The sequence below is a fragment of the Canis lupus genome, chromosome 20, assembly GCF_048164855.1.
Source record: "Canis lupus baileyi chromosome 20, mCanLup2.hap1, whole genome shotgun sequence".
Lineage (NCBI taxonomy): Eukaryota > Metazoa > Chordata > Mammalia > Carnivora > Canidae > Canis > Canis lupus.
The window spans coordinates 25,489,349-25,507,088 of NC_132857.1; the positions used below are offsets into that span (position 1 = coordinate 25,489,349).

At 40.7% G+C, this 17,740-nt stretch overlaps 1 long non-coding RNA gene across 12 annotated transcripts in view; it reads right to left on the minus strand.

The window, feature by feature from the left end:
- The window catches only part of LOC140611780 (uncharacterized), a 56,766-nt gene extending 44,085 nt beyond the window's left edge, over positions 1–12,681 (minus strand). For 5 of the 12 annotated variants that reach the window (XR_012013000.1, XR_012012996.1, XR_012012997.1 and 2 more), the window contains exon 1: positions 12,525–12,681. This is a non-coding gene — a long non-coding RNA (uncharacterized lncRNA). Of the gene's footprint in view, positions 1–4,924; positions 5,118–9,190; positions 10,419–12,524 lie in introns of all 12 variants that reach the window. The other 7 variants (XR_012013001.1, XR_012012993.1, XR_012012992.1 and 4 more) reach the window with 6 other exon arrangements.
- Between the last annotated feature and the right edge of the window lie 5,059 nt (positions 12,682–17,740).

Sequence of the window (17,740 nt, forward strand, 5' to 3'; positions counted from 1 at the left end):
ACCCGTTCTTCCACGTGATCCTCCTAGGAAAGGCCTGCTGTACAGATTCTCAGATGTCTGTGCCTGGGTGGTGTTGCACCGACCTTGTCAGAGAATCAATATAAGCTGATTGCTCTGTGAGCATTTTATTTCCTGAAACCTTTCATACCCCTTTTCAGGGTGAGAGGGAAAAAGACAACGCTTCGATCTCCAGCCCAGGAGATGAATGAAGTGGTGATTGACAAATCTACAGACTCCAGTGGTGCCTGCCTCCTCCAATTCTCCCCTAGCAGATGTGGGGGAACACCGAAATGTGCAATTTGCTTAGGTTTCCTCAGGGAGCATCTTTGCTGCTCTTGCTGTCATCCCCTTTTCCTGGATGAGAGGGAAGATTGTCCCATTCTGTGGTGGCTGGTCCCCAAGAAGGAGAACGTTCAACCTGTCCATTGGTCACATAATATGCCTCCCAGAGGAAAGGAGAGGATGTGTTCCAGTCCCTTGTATGGACTCAACATGGAACATGGTCTCCTGGCCAAGCCTGAATCCATGGATGATGGCACCTCAAGCTGAACATTCTCCCAGGTTTGATGATCTAGCCCATTTCCCTGAACCAATACATGGGACTCTGCTGGTTCAGGTGTTTGGGTACTCTCTGGACTCCAGGAATATTGAGACCCACTCACTTACCTGTGATTCTGTGCCCTTTCACCTATGGCAGGACAGGGAAGTCTCTGGAAGAGCACATCTAAAGGTCCAGATTTTGAACTTCAGGGCTCTTTCACTTTCAAGCAACTGACTCACACAAGCTACCTCTCACCCCACCCATTATCCTCTGATTAATCCCTTCCATTTTGCTTTTCCATATCTCCTGGGCAAAAATTTTTCACTTTCCTATTTTTAGTGTCGGCCATACTTCCTTAGATTTCAGCTTGAATTCACTAGTGTTCAGGATGGCTTGATAGTTATGTAGCTAAGTTTAGGGGAGTAGCTGACATGAGGACCTCTGCTCCACCATCTATCATTCTTTTGAAAATAATTTTTGAGGTCTTAATCCAAACTAATTCAGATGGTTAGTCCATGAAACCTGTCTCTTTTCAAGAAATTCAAGGTTCTTTTGCAAATAAATTCAGCTTTATTTAGTATCATCCAAACTAGAAACTACAAAGCTGTCACTCTTTAAGTGAATGAAAATGAATCTTCAAATCAATCCGTACAAGGAATTGTTATTCTGTAATAAAAAGTGATTAAGCCTTGGAGAGCCTCTATGTCTCAGTTGGTTAAGATTGTGACTCTTGATTTTTGCCACAGATCATGACCTAAGATTCTTGAGATGAACCCACATGACAGACACTTGCTGTGTCTGGAGCCTGCTTAGGATTCTCTCTCCCTCCTGACAAAACATGAGAGATACCTAATTCTGGGAAGTGAACAAGGGGTAGGGGAAAGGAGTTGGGTGAAGGATTGGGGTGACTGGATTATGGGCACTGAGGGGAGCACTTGGCAGGATGAGTACTGGGTGTTGTGATATATGTTGGCAAATTGAACTCCAACAAAAAAATAAATAATAAATGCTACTTTATGACATACTCAACTTGGATTTTAAAGGACAAAAATATACTATTTTCCTGGAAAAAGGCGTCTGTTTGAATACCTTTATTATTATGTCCAATTCTGAATTTTTTAAAAGTTATTTAAGTTTGAACCTCCTAGAGTTTCATTGCTCTTTTTACATTGACCTCATAAGGTCCCATTTAGTGATGTGTCAGGGCAGATTTACACATGTCTCTATTCCTTCAGAAACATGTCCAGTTGATTAGTAGGACATGGCTGCTAGGAATATTTGAGAAACATTTGCCTTACCTTGTTGGTGAAAAATTTGGGTAATACCTAAGTGTTTTAAGATGTTACCATCTCTGCATGTACTAAACTAGTGCCTTCTAGTCTGGGTGCTAAAATTCCTAGATTTATGGGTATTTCAGCCCATAATTTACAGTGAAAGAACCAGTATTACCAAAGGGAATGGACTGGATTAACATTCTTGCTAGTGTGTACTTGCACCAAGGAACTCACAGGATTCTGAAAGTGTTTCCTACTTAAATGGATAGCTGAAAATATTTTCCTCTCTTTAAATAGGTTATATCTTAAATAATGAACTGTGTTCCAGCAAAATTTTAATATCTTTTGAACTCTATATTACTTATTGTGAAGATTGCGAGCAAATACATGATTACATTTCACATTCTACATCTTTCTTTTTTTGCATGCCATTACTTTGAATCATGAACCATATTGCTTTCTCAGACTAACCTCTTTCATTTTGATGAATACACATAGCATTCATTGAGGTATTTTGAATGGCTTGAAAGGTCCATTATTATTTCATTCTTGTTTTATTATTTTCCTCTTGAAAGAGGGAAAGAGTGTATGTCTGGATGAGGGTATGGTTAGATGAGGATGAAGGGAATGTCTTAGTAGGATTGCTCAGCATGGAGCCTGAGGAGGGACTTGATCTCAGGAGCCTGAGATCATGACCCAAGGAAAAATCAAAGGCCTGGCACTCCCCCCATTCTCTGTATATCTCATTGACTGTTAATTTACTGTAGAAAAGAGGATCTTGTAGGTAACTTTCCAGATCAGTCCAAACAGCTTTTCCATTCAAAATACATCATCTGAATGTCCTAACCATGAGTTTGTATAAGCAGGTAATGGACAGATAGCAGCAGGTCATTCCTGCAACTAAAAGAATTCTAAATTGCATAGGAATATGCCTTTGCTTTTTGAGAGGGTTAGAAAAAATTTCAAGTGCATCTCTTCATTAAGCTCAGATTCAACTTTTTAACTGTATGCTGTTTCCTCACACCTGGCTATGGGAGGGGTCGATTTTTAGAGGCAAGTAGCACTTTGGTGCTTCAGGTGAATTGTCATAGAAAATGTGGTATCTGGAGAAGGGAGGAGTGGGAAGGAGGTGAAGGAGAAAGAGACAAAGGGCAATAAGAATAGAAGTGGAGACAAACAGCTAGAGGAAGGCGTGTGGGAACATTTACTAAACATTACTAGTTTATTCTTGCCTAGCATTGTCAAATTGTTCTTTAGCTTTTGCCAAATGGTTAATGAAATAAATTTGAGGCCAAATTCCTTTGTGAGGCCTCAGTGTATCAGCCAACAATACTGCCCATTCATCTTCCTTCTTTTCTAAGAGATTCCCTAGAGAATGAATTTGTTCAGTTCCATTAATACAGAGTTGGCCTTGAAGACCCAAAACATCATTGGTGAGCTGGTGCGGATCAAGAATTAATATCGGATCAAGAATTGAAACAGTATACAGTTGAAAACTTGACCATGTCTTGTGAGAACCAGACATAGGAGAAATAGACATGATTTCAGGTAGAGAAGGTTCAGGTTTATACTATCCCAATACAGCTGGTGACATTTGATGGAAATATCACATTTGTGTACCTCATGCCATGAGTACCCAAGAATGACAACTGGACACCGCAGAAAAAAAACAGCCAATGATCTGTCCACACCAGCAGTCACAACCTCAGAGTGAATATTCTCAGGACACAAAACTGAGACAGTTGGAGAAACTCAACCGATGGGATTGCTGACCCTCAGCAAAGTTCTTCTTCAGGGTGGACTCTAGTCCTGTGAGATCTTCACACTCACTGCTCTGTGAAGATGGATCAGTGAAGACTCACAGGGCACTATTCCTGCTTCTATGCTCAGATACGTCTTCTTATGACACACACCAGTTTTACACAGCACAGCAAAGCACAAAATGGTAACTGAAAAAGACAGCATAAGGGGACCTAAAGGAATAGTCTGATTCCATTAGAATCCAAAGAAGTGGGAACCAAAACAAGATTCAGGTGCCATACTGAGTACAAACTACCTTAGAACTGCCTCAGAGAACACATTTCAGATCACGGGCTCTCTCTTCATGGGAGGGCCCCTCCTATGGACTCAATAGCTGCCAGGAGCAGGGCACAGGGGGCCTCTATGAGCACTACCCTTGCTCAAACAACAGGAGGCTCTGAAGATGTCCTGTGGACACCGTGTGATTGCCTGTACAATGATCAATGGCCAACCAAATAAAAATAACAAAGAATATTGACTCAGTTCTTGTTAGAGCAAGGAAATCAGCCGCTATTATTTTGGTTGAGCAGAGCCCCAGCATCAGAAGGAAGGTTGCAAACCCATTCTAGACAAAGGCTTCAATTATGCCTTGATGAGAAGCTATTGTATGAAGAGGCTATGGTGAGCTGTCCAGAAGTGAGGCACCCTATGTGATTGTGAATGGTGATTCTTTCTGATTGCTGGGTCCTAGGTAGGAAATTGGGACAAGTGTTAGAAACAAGTGTTAGAAAATATAACATACATAGGTCTAGGTGGGACAGGTGTTATGGTGAAGAATCCTGAGCCTGTGGCGAGAGTGGTATATGGGTTCTGGGATAAAAGGCTGAGACAGTTGCTCCAATGGTTATGATGTAAACCATGCACCAGATGCTGGATACAACCTCCAAACATCATACAATCTTTATAGCCAAGGCCTTTTCCCTTGACTGCCTACAAGATAATGGGCTCAAGGATTGGCTGTGGGTCAGAAATCTCTCTGAATGAACTATCTGGCTATGATCTATACTTTCAATTTTTCAAGTAGACTTGGGACCACCTACCAGGAAATACTAGGGAAGTTGTTGGGCAGGGAAAAAGAGAGAGATTATACATTTAAAGATCCCAAGTTGTCAAGTGCCTGGATGAGAGCAAACGCTGCAAGATTAGGATCATCAATAGGAGCATATCATTAAGAGAGAGGATGGTGGTGCCTGGTGATTCAGTAGGTTCAGTGTCTTATTCAAGGGGTTGACTCAGGTCCTGAACTCAGAGTGTTGGTCTAAGCTTCATAGCAGGATTTGCATGCAATCTTCGTGGGATTCTCTCTCACCTTCTGTGCCTCCCCCCACAGAGACTCTCCCTCTCAAAATGTAGTAAAAACTGCATACAAACTACATACAAAAAATTAGTTTAAAAACCATGAGAGGAATAAATTACATATGATGTTGATTTAAGGTTATGAGTCTTCAAAGTCACGAAAATAATCTTCCTTGTGGATCAGCATAGGAATGGTGATGGGTGGCCTGAGGAAAGAATAGGGTACAGTTAAGCAGACAAGAGGATGAATCACAGCTCATAGGATCTATGTCTTCGACCCCGGAACTCAATTTTGCCTTCTGCTCTAGTCTTCTTACCTAAACACCCCTAGCAACAGCACCCTTTCAACTCTATAATGGGAATGGCCTCGAGTGTTTTCCCTGGTCTCAGGTTCCATATCCTGAACCTGGAAACAAGGCCTGTCATCCCATTCTTCAAAGAAGCCACCAAATTTTCTATGAATTTCTCTTCCCACGTTTTGCTCCCTCTTTCTGCTCACTCCTGCTTCACTACATCTTCCTTCTCCTAAACATTAATTGCTCATTTCGCTCCTCATTCACTTACAACAGAAATTATATTCTATGGCATGGGAATGCTCAGGGAATGATCAGCTTTTTATGCGACCCTCCTTAATCAGTTGATCAAAGAGCCAAGCCAGGCAACTCTGGAGTAGTTGCAATTGGCCTGCGGGCCTATGCACAGGGGTTGGGTGTGTCCATGAGGGTGACATCCACTGGGCTATATTGACTGCTTTGTGCTTTGGGTGCTCTTAGGTATTTGACACAAACTTAACCTTTTTATATATTTTTAAATGTTTATTTATTTAGTGTTGTGTAAATTCAATTTGCCAACGTATAGTATAGTATCCAATGCTCATACCATCAAATACCCTCCTGACATATAAGAAATAGTGAAAGGAATTATGAGGGAAAGGAGTGGAATTGAGTGGGAAAAATTAAAGAGTGACACAAACCTTGAGAGAACACACTGCATCTGTGTTCACACAGAATCTGGAACACACTGAATCTTTAGAACAGCTCATACATATCGTAGCCCATAGAGGAAATGAATGTGATACTAGAGGTAAAATATCTTCTGCAATATCCTTTAGTCTAAATCTTGGACAATGGGTTTTCTAAAGTAGGTGAGGCCACATCCATACTAGCTTGAGCCAGAATTTGCCCTGATTCTGGAAGGAATGGGCCATGGGCTCCAGGCAGGCATGAGGGAAAGTCTGAGGCTGGGCCAAGACCCTGGTATGGGGAGCAGGCTCAGCACTCTGTAGTTACAGTAGTGAAATCAGACAGGAACAGAATCACTGGCCACCCTGCCTAGAGCCTGTGTCTCACTCTGCTGGACCTTTAGCACAAGTGTGTGCCAGCAGCCCAGCGGCTTTCACACAGTCCTCTAGATTCTGTGCACCCAGCAAAGTCCTAGGGTGGCTGCACTCCAGCCTCTCTCACAGGCAGGCAAGTACAGATTTTGTTCTTGTCCCAGGACTGAGGATTGTGCAAGGAGGGGAGGGGGGAACTGCGATTCTGGCCATACCTCCCACCTCACTTCTGCTGGAACCAGAGGCATGTGCTGTGAGGGACTATTTCTAGGATGCCCATCCATAGAGTGCCCTTACACCCTGGCCAGAACTGAGGGTAGCACCACACTACTACGGTGTGACACATAAATGCATAGGGAGTGGGTCCCCAGCTCTAACAGCACTTGGCACCAACAGAAGCACTCTTTGTGCAAGTTCAGATCTGCATGGCAGTGTGCATCTCATGAGACTGGCTCCATCCAAGACAAAAGGCAATAACCTGAAACAAAACCTCTCCTGCTGTTTTCCTAAGAAATTCTAACCAAACATAAGGTAGGGCTTTAATGCTTCCCAGTGACAAAGGGAGCAGGAACTTGTCTTCAGGAATAATAGTTAAATAAAAAGAAGAAGAATATGACCAACTGCATAACCCTATCCCAGGACAGAATGTTTCTTCTCATTTTACCCAAGTAACCCTATTTATGATACAATAGGCCAAAGAAGAGCACCTTCGTGGCTCAGTAAGTTAATTGTCTGACTACAGCTTAGATCATTATCCCAAAATCTTAAGAGGAGGACTGTGTTAGACTCACTGGTCAGTGCGAAGTCTGAATTTCCCTCTCCCTCTGACTTCTCTCTCTCATAGTTAAATAAATAAATAAATAGGGATCCCTGGGTGGCGCAGCAGTTTAGCGCCTGCCTTTGGCCCAGGGCGCGATCCTGGAGACCCGGGATCAAATCCCACGTCGGGCTCCCGGTGCATGGAGCCTGCTTCTCCCTCTGCCTGTGTCTCTGCCTCTCTCTCTCTCTCTGTGTGACTATCATAAATAAATTTAAAAAATTAAAAAATAAATAAATAAATAAACAAGTAAATAAATATTAAATAAATACAATTGAATAACTATAATTAATCTTTATGATATCATCCCACCCAACCTCAGTCTACAAATAGCATATTTAATCCTGCTCCCAGGGACCCTCTCCATTGATTCCGGCCTCATTGTAGTTCCCTACCTAAGGATTCTTCATCTGCAAGTAATTATGTTCTAAATATTCTCCACCACTCAATCTTTAGGGACACCAGCATGAGGAAGTGATTAGAGAGTGGGACCCCGTATTCCTGCTACTCCAGCTAAGGCCTCTTTGGGAGCACTCTCAACACCTGTTTTCCTCCAGATCCTCAGACCTTCCCTGGGCTTTTGGAGTTAGAGCTCTTCAAAAAGACATCGACCACAGTTGCATCCTTCCTTGAGGGAACAAACCTCCTACACCTGGCATTTCCCCATTTCCAGAAGATCACGAGAGCTCTCACTTGGACATGGATCCACCTGAGATCCACCTGTGATGGGTGATGGCCACACACCAGGTTAGACGGAGTCCATGAGAGCCACTGTGTCAGACTCAGAGCTGCTGCCCAGGAGAGCCATCTGTGATGATCGAAATAATCTGTGTTTACAAATACTCTACTGGGCACTGGAAATGTGGTTGTATGATAAAGGATGGAATGTGTAACTTCAATGATTTTAAGTAATTTCAACATATGCAGGCAAATCTGGCTATCAACTGCCTCCTTGGATAGCTCAGGTATATCCAAAATTTTGGAAGCTATGACCTCTGTGACCTCGGATTTCATGAAGTGGAATTTGCTAGTCTTATATGACTGTTTATTTCTGTTGGTCTCTGGCCTCCTATACATCAGGCAGGCACAACGTGAGGTCCTGGCAACACTTAGAAAAGATGGTCCACTGTCACGTCCTAGAGAAATTCCAGCACGTGCTTCTTGTGGGCATGGACAACACAATGACCCCACACAGCTGTGCTGGTCGTATTCAGATGAATGAATCAGAGAGGGGACACATCACCCTCTTCAGAAGCTCGCTCTTTCCTTCCTGATACAGGCTAGAGCCTGGGTAGGTACCTAGTTTAGTGTGGGGCCCAACACCCAGACAAGGTAAGCACGTACTTTGCAACCTGGAACTGAATCCCTGCCCAGGGGTTTTAGAACAGGGGCTTCTTAATGCTAAATAGCATGGGGACAAGAAATGAGGGAGGTTTTGCTGATGACATTGCAGTGACAAATTGGAATCAGTGCTTCTGTCACCTTGAGTATGAGAGCACAGAATTTGGACCTGAACAATCTAAGACCACTTCAGGGAAATGCTCAAACTGCTGTCCAGTGGGCCATAAAAGGGAACAGCAAAGAGCTCCTTGACTCTGTAATCAGCCTCCATCCACTGGTTGAACTCACTGAGCACTGGAGTCCATGTCCCTCCACTTCCTCTAATCTCTATGGACACAAACTCATTATCTAAATCATACATCCTTGCTTGAAAAAAAGATGAACATGGGTCTACACCTGGAAGATTGCTTTTCTAGTGGTTACATTTTTCTATATATTTATATTGGAGTTTGATTTGCCAACATATGATATAGCACCCAGAGCTCATCCCATCAAGTGCACCCCTCAATGCCTATCACCCAGTCACCCCATCCTACCACCAACTCCCCTTCCAGTACCCCCAATTTTTTCCAAGCATAGGAGTCTCTCATGTTTTGCATTCGTCTGTGATGTCTCCTACTCATTTTTTTTGTTTTTCTCTCTACACCTATGATCCTCATTCCTGTGGGAACCCAAACTCAGATTGTTGCTCCTGACTAAATACAGGAAAAACCTGGTTCCAGAATATGTACTGCTTTCACAAGTTCAGGAGGCCGCCTGCAGGTACAGGAAAAGACACCATGATTTACCCCAGGGATCAATTCCAGTAGGTCATGATGAATAATCTTCTTAGTATTGTTGGATACTATTGGCTAGCATCTTGTTGAGAATTTTTGCATCCAGCTTCTTCATGTATATTGGCATACAATTCTCCTTTTAGTGGGATCTTTGTCTGATTTTGGAATTAATGTGATGCTGGTCATATAGAATGGGATTTTGGAAGTATTCTATTTCTTTCTATCTGTCAAAACAGCTTTAGTAGAATAGGTATGGTTTCTTCTTAAAATGTTTGATAGAATTCCCCTGGGAAGCCATCTGTCCCTGGATTTTTGTGCTTTGCGAGGTTTTTTATGACTGCTTCAATTTCCTCCATGGCTATTGGCCTGTTCAAGCCTCCTACTTCTTCCTGTTCCAGTTTTGGTAGTTTGTGGTTTTCCAGAAATGTGTCCAATTCTTCTAGATATCCTAATTTATTGCCGTATAATTGCTCATAATATGTTTTTAAAATCGTTTGTATTTCCTTGGTATTGGTGGTGGTCTCTCATTTCTCATTCATGATTTTATTAATTTGAGTCTTTTCTCTCTTCTTTTTAATGACTGGCTAAAGGTTTATCTATCTTATTCTTTCAAATAACCAACTCCTTGTTGTGTTGATCTGTTCCACAGTTCTGGTCTCTAATTCATTGAGTTCTGCTGGAAACTTTATTAACGCTCTTCTTCTGCTGGATGTAGGTCCTATTTTCAGTTTTATTCTCCAGCTCCTTTAGGTGCAAGGTTAGCTTTTGTATTTGAGTTCTTTTCATTTTTTGGATGGATGCTTGTATTGCGATGTAGTTCCCCCTCAGGACTGCTTTTGCTGTATCCCAAGATTTTGAATTGTTGTATCATCATTCTTCTTAGTTTTCATGAATCTTTTTAATTCTTTTCTTATTTCCTGGTTGACCCTTTCATCTTTTATCAGGATGGACCTTAACCTCTACGTATTTGAAATCCTACCAAACTTCTTCTTGTGATTTAGTTCCAATTTCAAGCATTATGGTCTGAAAATATACAGGGGACCATCCCAATATTTTGATATAGGTTAAGCCCTGATTTGTGGCCCAGTATGTGGTCTATTGTGGAGAAAGTTCCATGTACACGTGAGAAGACTATGTATTCACTAGCGTTTGGATATAAAGCTTTATCAATATCTGCGAAATCCATCTGGTCCAGTGTAATATTTAAGCTGTGTCCTTGGAGATGTTATGCTTAGAAGATCTGTTGATTGTAGAAAGCAGTATATTCAAGTTACCAAGTATAAGTGTATTATTATCTAAGTATGTCTTAACTTTGGTTATTAATTGACTGACATACTTGGCAGCTCCCACATTTGGGGCATAAATATTCCTGATTGTTAGATCCTCTTGTTGGATAGATCCTTTACGTATGATATAGTGTCCCTGTTCACATCTCACTTGATATAGTGTCCCTGTTCACATCTCACTATAGTCTTTGGGATAAACTTTTACTGATCTGATATAAAGATGCCCATTCCTGCTTTCTTTTGATGACCATTTGAATGGTAAATGGTTCTACAACCCTTTATTTTCAGGCTGTGGTGTCCTTAGGTCTCAAATGAGTCTCTCGAAGACATCAAATTGATGGGTCTTGATTTTTTATCCAGTCTCACACCCTGCACTTTTTGATGGGGTCATTAGACTCAGATGCTAAAGCTCCTCCTCTGCACAGTAACCAATGTTCCCAAGCCTGACTAATCACTGCAGTTTAGTTCTCTAATTAGAGTATGAGCTCTGGGACTACAAGCTTCGAATCATATCCTGGATCCTTAATATGGAATTCATGACCCTCAACACTGTGCCTTTCTCTACCCGAAGAGGAGGGAGAATCAACAAAACATCAAATACACGTTTGTTGAACATTGAAGGAATAAATGTAGGGATAATGATCAGGAAAGTTAAATAGAAACTAAATATCCTGTCTGAGATCTCACATTTTACAAGTTCCAGAGATTGATTGAAATCTGGCAGTCTGAGTTCCTAGACCATTACTCTCCAACATGTAAGAGGTTTGCCTAAACACAATATTTTACCTTAAGAAAATTTAGTTTTGACAGAATTAAGGGTGTCAGAAAAAAAACCTATTGTTTTCACCCCAAAATACTCTTAGGACCCTTAATCAAAAATATACATGACTGTCATGTACAACCTTCCACTCCCTGGGTCATGATCAGCACATCAAATGAGATCAATAGTGGCATGCAAGAAAGTAGATTCACTAAAATCAAATCTTGTGTTAAAACGTGTTAAACAATGTCATTGTGCATTATTTATTCCTCACGCACACATACATGCCTCAAAACAGTGTCTGAGAACTTGGTATGTCATAGAAACAACCATGCATTACCTTTGGAAAGAGCTCTAAAGGGCAGGTCAGAAGAACTGAGAGACGTGTTATATGAAAATCACTCTAATGAATTCTCTTTCTCTTTTCAAGTGACATTGCTAGGTGCAAATGCATGCCATTCTCCACTTCTATAAAATGTACTGTCTCTCATGTGTGTACATCACCTTTTTTTTAATATGCCCAATAAGTGCTTACATGCTTATCTCTCAGTCATTAAAGCAAATACTTAATTATCCATGTTTCAATGCAAGTAGAAAGACTGGCTATTTGTTGCAAAAATGACAAAAATATCATATTTTCTCCAGCTGACAGCTTAGGGGGGAGGAATGAGATGAGAGTTAGGATAAAATTGATATCTCTATAATGAGTAAATAGGGAAAATGCCCAGAGTGTAAAAAGAAATGTGTGTTTGGGACAATAATTGAAACATAGACACTCATATTCACAAGGTTACTTTGGGCAACCATTCAGAGGAAGATAACAACATGTCCCCACAAATACAGAACTTGAAACCCATTTTGGAAGACACAGTAAGGAAGATATTATAAACCATTGAAAACCAATAACAAATATCCTCCATATCAACCTTTCTGGATTCACACTTATTTCTGAAATTAATAACGTGAATATATAATTTAGGACAGTACCACAACTTGAAAATATATGTGACCATATTTCTCCCTGTGAAGACTTTGTGGTGACAAATGAGGGGTGCAGGATATAGTAGGAAATAAGACATTTTTTCAAAATGGAGGCACAATATTCAAGGTACCTAGTTTGGTAGAATAATCAAAAAAAAAAAACAATGGAGGACTAGAACAACAAAAAAAAACCACATAGGTATAACTCTGCATGACAATTTGGGGAGAGGAAACTTTAAACAATGAGAAAAATAGTTTGAGAAAGAGTTATCTATTCAGTTGGTAGCAAAGAGCATTCAGAAGATGTTTAGGAACATACATTCACAGTAGCAGCAATTGAGTTTGCCCATCGTCAAAGATGCTAGGTTGAGAGCTGAGAAGTCATGGAATATCAAATTGGAACTGCTCAGCTCAGAGCTGCAGTTGGGAAGAGAGGCAGAGGTATATACTTCTCGTCACCTTGGCAATGTGTGACATCATAGTGCTTTCAAAGTGAATGCAGCTGCACAGCAACCAACTTCTGCTGTCTGGATAGGGGTGTATATGGGGAGATAAGGGTGGTATTTGAGAGGAAACACATGGGAAGCCTGATTGGCTCAGCAGTTTAGCACTGTCTTTGTCACAGGGCATGATCATGGAGTCCCGGGATGGAGTCCCATGTTGGGCTCCCTGCATGGAGCCTGCTTCTCCCTCTGCCTGTGTCTCTGCCTCTCTCTCTCTCTCTCTCTCTCTCTCTCTCTGTCACTATGTGTGTGAGTCCCTCATAAATAAATAAATAAAATGTTTTTAAAACAGAGAGGAAATACTTTGTATCAGAAAATCTATTTTAATCATCCATAAGGCCCTGCAACCTGTTTTCCAGAATGGCAGTTCAATGACTCATTCCCATTATCAATTTCAGAGGGTCCCCCTTTCTCCACATCATTGTCATCATTCATTGTTAAATTTAGCCATTTTCACCAGTGTAATGTGTATCTCGTTTTTGTTTTGATTTGTATTTTCATGTTTACAAGTGATGGGGAGCATTTTTTCACGTCCCCTTTGTCCACGTGTATGTCAATTTTAGAGAAATATTTGCTCCTATGATGTGCCCAGTCCCTAAGTGATATTAAAATATGTCATTAAAATATAAAAGTTTAAGAGGAAAGATTTCAAAAAAGTTGATAATACAAGAAACCAGGGGAGATGGGCTAAATGACAAAATAGAGTACAATTTTATCTTGAAAGAAAAACAAATCATAAAAGGAAAACCTTGAGTGGCTATGCTACTTCCCTCCCAGGGTGGGTGGCTCCAGTTCTGTTTGGCCAGGAAATGTATATGGTCTCCTGTTCTTCCAGGTGATCCTTCCAGATGGGCCCGCTGCACAGATTCTCAGGGGTCTCTGCCTGCGTGGTGTTGCACTGCACCTTGTCAGGAGGCCAGGCTCATTGCAAGATGTTTGCATTGTGAGCATTTGGTTCCCTGAAACCTTTCATACCTCGTTTGGGGGTGAAAGGAAAATAGATCACACTGCAATCTCCAGCCCGGGAGATGAGGGAAGTGGTGATCGACAAATCTGCAGACTCCAATGTTGCCTGTGACTCCAATTCTCCCTTAGCAGATGTGGGGGGATGCTGAAATGTGCAATGTTTAAGTTTCCTCAGGAAGAGTCTTCGCCACACATGCTACCACCTCCTACTCCTGTAGGAAGTACAGGTTTATTCCTTTCTGTGGTTGCTGGTCCCCCACAAGGAGAACATTCAACCTGGTCAATGGTCATCCAATCTGCCTGTCCCAGAGGAAGGTGGAAGCTGTAATCCAGTCCCCTTTATGGACCCAACATAGACCAGTTTCCTGGCCTGGCAGAGATTGAGATTGATGGTATCTCAAGCTTAACATTCTCCCTGGCTTGCTGATTTAAACCCATTTCCCTGAGCCAATACTTGGGAACTCTGCTGACTCAGGCACATGGGTACTTTCTGGCCTCCAGGAATATTTAGACCACACTCACTTTCCTGTGGTTCTGCACCCTTTCACCAATGAATCCCTTTCAGGCAGGGAAGTTTCTGGAGGAGCCAACTTCTAAAGGTCCAGTTTTTGAACTTCAGGGCTCTTTCACTTTTCTGCAGCTGGCTTACACATATCCCACCACCTCAACACCCAACATCCTCTGATAAATCCATTCCATTTTACTACTCCACACACCACCAGGCAAATATTTTTCATTTTTCTATTTGTAGAGTTAGCCATTCTTGGTGAGATTTCAGCTTGAATTCACTGGTATTCAGGATGGCTTGATAGTTATGTAGCTAAATTTAGGGGACCAGCTGACACAAGGACCACTACTGCATGATCTTCCATCCATGTGAAATTTGTTTTTAAAACAAATCTGACTCAGATGGTTAGTCCAAGAGACCCGTATTTCCTAAAGAAATTCAAGTTCATTTTCAAAATATATTCAGCATTATTTAGGAACACTCAAGCTAGAGACAACTAGGCTGTCCATCTTTATACGAATGAAAAAAAATAAATAAAAACCACCTTCAATTCAATCCATTCAAAGAAATACTATTCTGTAATGAGAAGCGTTTGAGCTCTTGGGGAGCCTGTATGTTTTAGTCGGTTAAGCCTCTGACACCGACATTTTGACAGATTTTATTTTTTTTATTTTTTATTTTTTATTTTTTTTATGATAGTCACAGCGAGAGAGAGAGAGAGAGAGAGAGAGAGAGAGAGGCAGAGACATAGGCCGAGGGAGAAGCAGGCTCCATGCACCGGGAGCCTGACATGGGATTCGATCCCGGGTCTCCAGGATCGCACCCTGGGCCAAAGGCAGGCGCCAAACCGCTGCGCCACCCAGGGATCCCAACCTTCTAAATCATAACCAGCAGCACCCAGAACCAAGGGGTATACTGTGCTGGTTCATTCTGTGAGATTCCTGATGCCCATTCTGCTCCCCTCTTTTCATCCCATTTATGTTTTGGTGGTCAATGTTGAGGCCCTATACAAGTATATCTCAATTACTAAATTTGGGACTGAGTATCTTCTAACATACAGAACGAAATATACACTGAACAAAGAGGATCAAACTCTCGGACCCCTCAGGGATGCTATATTCTCCCTGAAATGCTACTTCATCACCACCACCATCTCCGAGTCACACCTCCTTTTTGATTTCTTCTATTTGTTTTCTTTTTTCTTTATTTTCATCTTTCTTTTGCTTTTTTGTCTTTCATCTTTTTTCCCCCTCTTCTTCTCTGGGATTCCTGGCCTTTACTTTCCACTACTTTGTTTTAAAATTTGTTTTCCATTTTAGTGGTCCTTTTCTTTTATTTCATTCTCACCTTTGTTTTCAAATTCTGGTCTCTGACCTTGTCAGAATTATCTAGGGTGAAATTTACTTAGGTTATGGTTGATATTCTTGACTCAGCCCTCCCAAACAGCCACTTTTCATTCAGAAAAATGACTAGAAGAAAGAACTCACCATAAAACAAAGAATCTGAACCAGTACTCTGTCATAGACTTATAGAATTTGGGTTATAATTCATTGTCAGAAAGCCAATTCTGAATTAAAATGATAAATGTGGCACTGGAAAAAAGCATAAAGGATTCAAGAGACATTATGAATGCAGAATTTAATCCAATTAGGCTGAAATTAAAAATCAATTAAATAAGATGCAAACCAAACTGGAGGTCCTAATGATGAGGGTTAATGGGGTAGAAGAAAGAGTGAGTGACATAGAAGATAAGATAATGGCAAGCATAAAAGTAAGTTAGAAAGAGAAAAACAATTAAAGACCATGAGGAAATATTAAGGGAAAGAAATGGTATACTCAGAGGGAAGAATTACATATAACTGAGGTTCCAGAGAGTGCTGAGAGGGACAGAGGACCAGAAAGCATAGTTAAACAATTCATAGCTGAGAACTTCCCTAACATGAGGAGGGAATCAGGAATTCAGATTCAGGAGATAGAGAGGTCCCCTTCTGAAATAAATAAAAAACGTTCTACATCTTGACTTTTAATAGGGAAACTTCCAATTTCCAAAGAAATAGAGAAAATCCTTAAAGTAGCAAGAGACAAGAGATCCCTATTATATGGGGAGAAATATTGTATTAACAGAAGATCTCTCCACAAAACCTGGCTGGCCAGAAAGGGCTGGCAGGATATGTTCAGCATCCTAAATGAGAAGAACATGCAGCCCAAAATACTCTATCCAGCAAGGTTCTTATTTCAAATAGAAGGAGAGATAAAGAGCTTCCAAGATAGGCAGAAACTGAAAGGATATGTGACCACCAAATGATCTCTGTAAGAAATATTAAGGTGGACCATACAAAGAAAGAGGAAGCCCAAAGAAATAAGCCACAAAACAGGGACTGTAGAGGTATTAAAATTACTCTAAATTCATATGTTACAATAGTTACTCTGAGCATGAATTGGCTAACAGATCCCATCAAATACACAGGTTTTCAGACAGGATGAAAACGCAGTAGCCATCTATTTTCTGTCTACAAAAGATTTATTTGAGACCTAAGGACACCTCCATCCTGAAAATGAAAGGGTGGAAAACAATTTGCCATTCAAATGAAAGTTGGTGTAGCAATCCCAACATTTGATAAATTAAAGATTATCCAATAGACTGTAGAAAAGCAATGAAGAGGGACACTGTATCATACTTAAAGGGTATAGCCAACACAAACACCTAACATGTTGAATATGTATGCCCCTAAAGTGCGAGGTGCCAAATATTTCAATCAATTAATAGCCAAAGTAAAATCATACTTATATAATAACATGCTATAAGTAGGGGACTTCAACTCGACACTTTTCTGCAAATGATAGAACTTCTATGCACAACATCACAAAAGAAAAAAGAGCTTTAAATGATACAAAGGATCACATATATAAATGAGATCTCTCCATCCAAATGCAACTGAATACATATTCTTCCTAAGTGCACATGGAGCTTTCTCCAGAATAGACCACATACTGGCTCACAAATCACGTTTCAAATGCTATCAAAAGATTTGCATTGTCCCCTGACTATTTTCAGACCACAGTGCTTTGGAACTAGAACTCAACAACAAGGAAAATTTTAGATGAAACTCAAACACGTGGAGGTGAAAGAGCATCCTACTAAAAGATGAAAGGAACAATCAGGAAATAAGAGATGAATTAAAAATATTCATGGAAACTAATGAAAATAAAGATACAACTGTTCAAATCTTTGGGATACAGCAAAAGCAGTCCTAAGAGGGAAATGCATTGCAATACAATCATCCCTCAAAAAAACCTGGAAAAATTTAAGTACACAAATTAACCTCGCACCTAAAGGAACTGGAGAAAGAACAGCAAATAAAACCCATACAAAGCAGAAGATGACATATAATAAAGATTTGAGTAGAACTCAATGAAATAGAGACCAGAAGTCTTGTAGAACAGATAAACAAACTGAGGAGTTTGTTTTTGAAAGATAATAAATACATGAACCATTAACTAGCATTATTAAAAAAGAAAGGAGAAAAGACTCAAATTAATAAAATCATGAATGAAAGA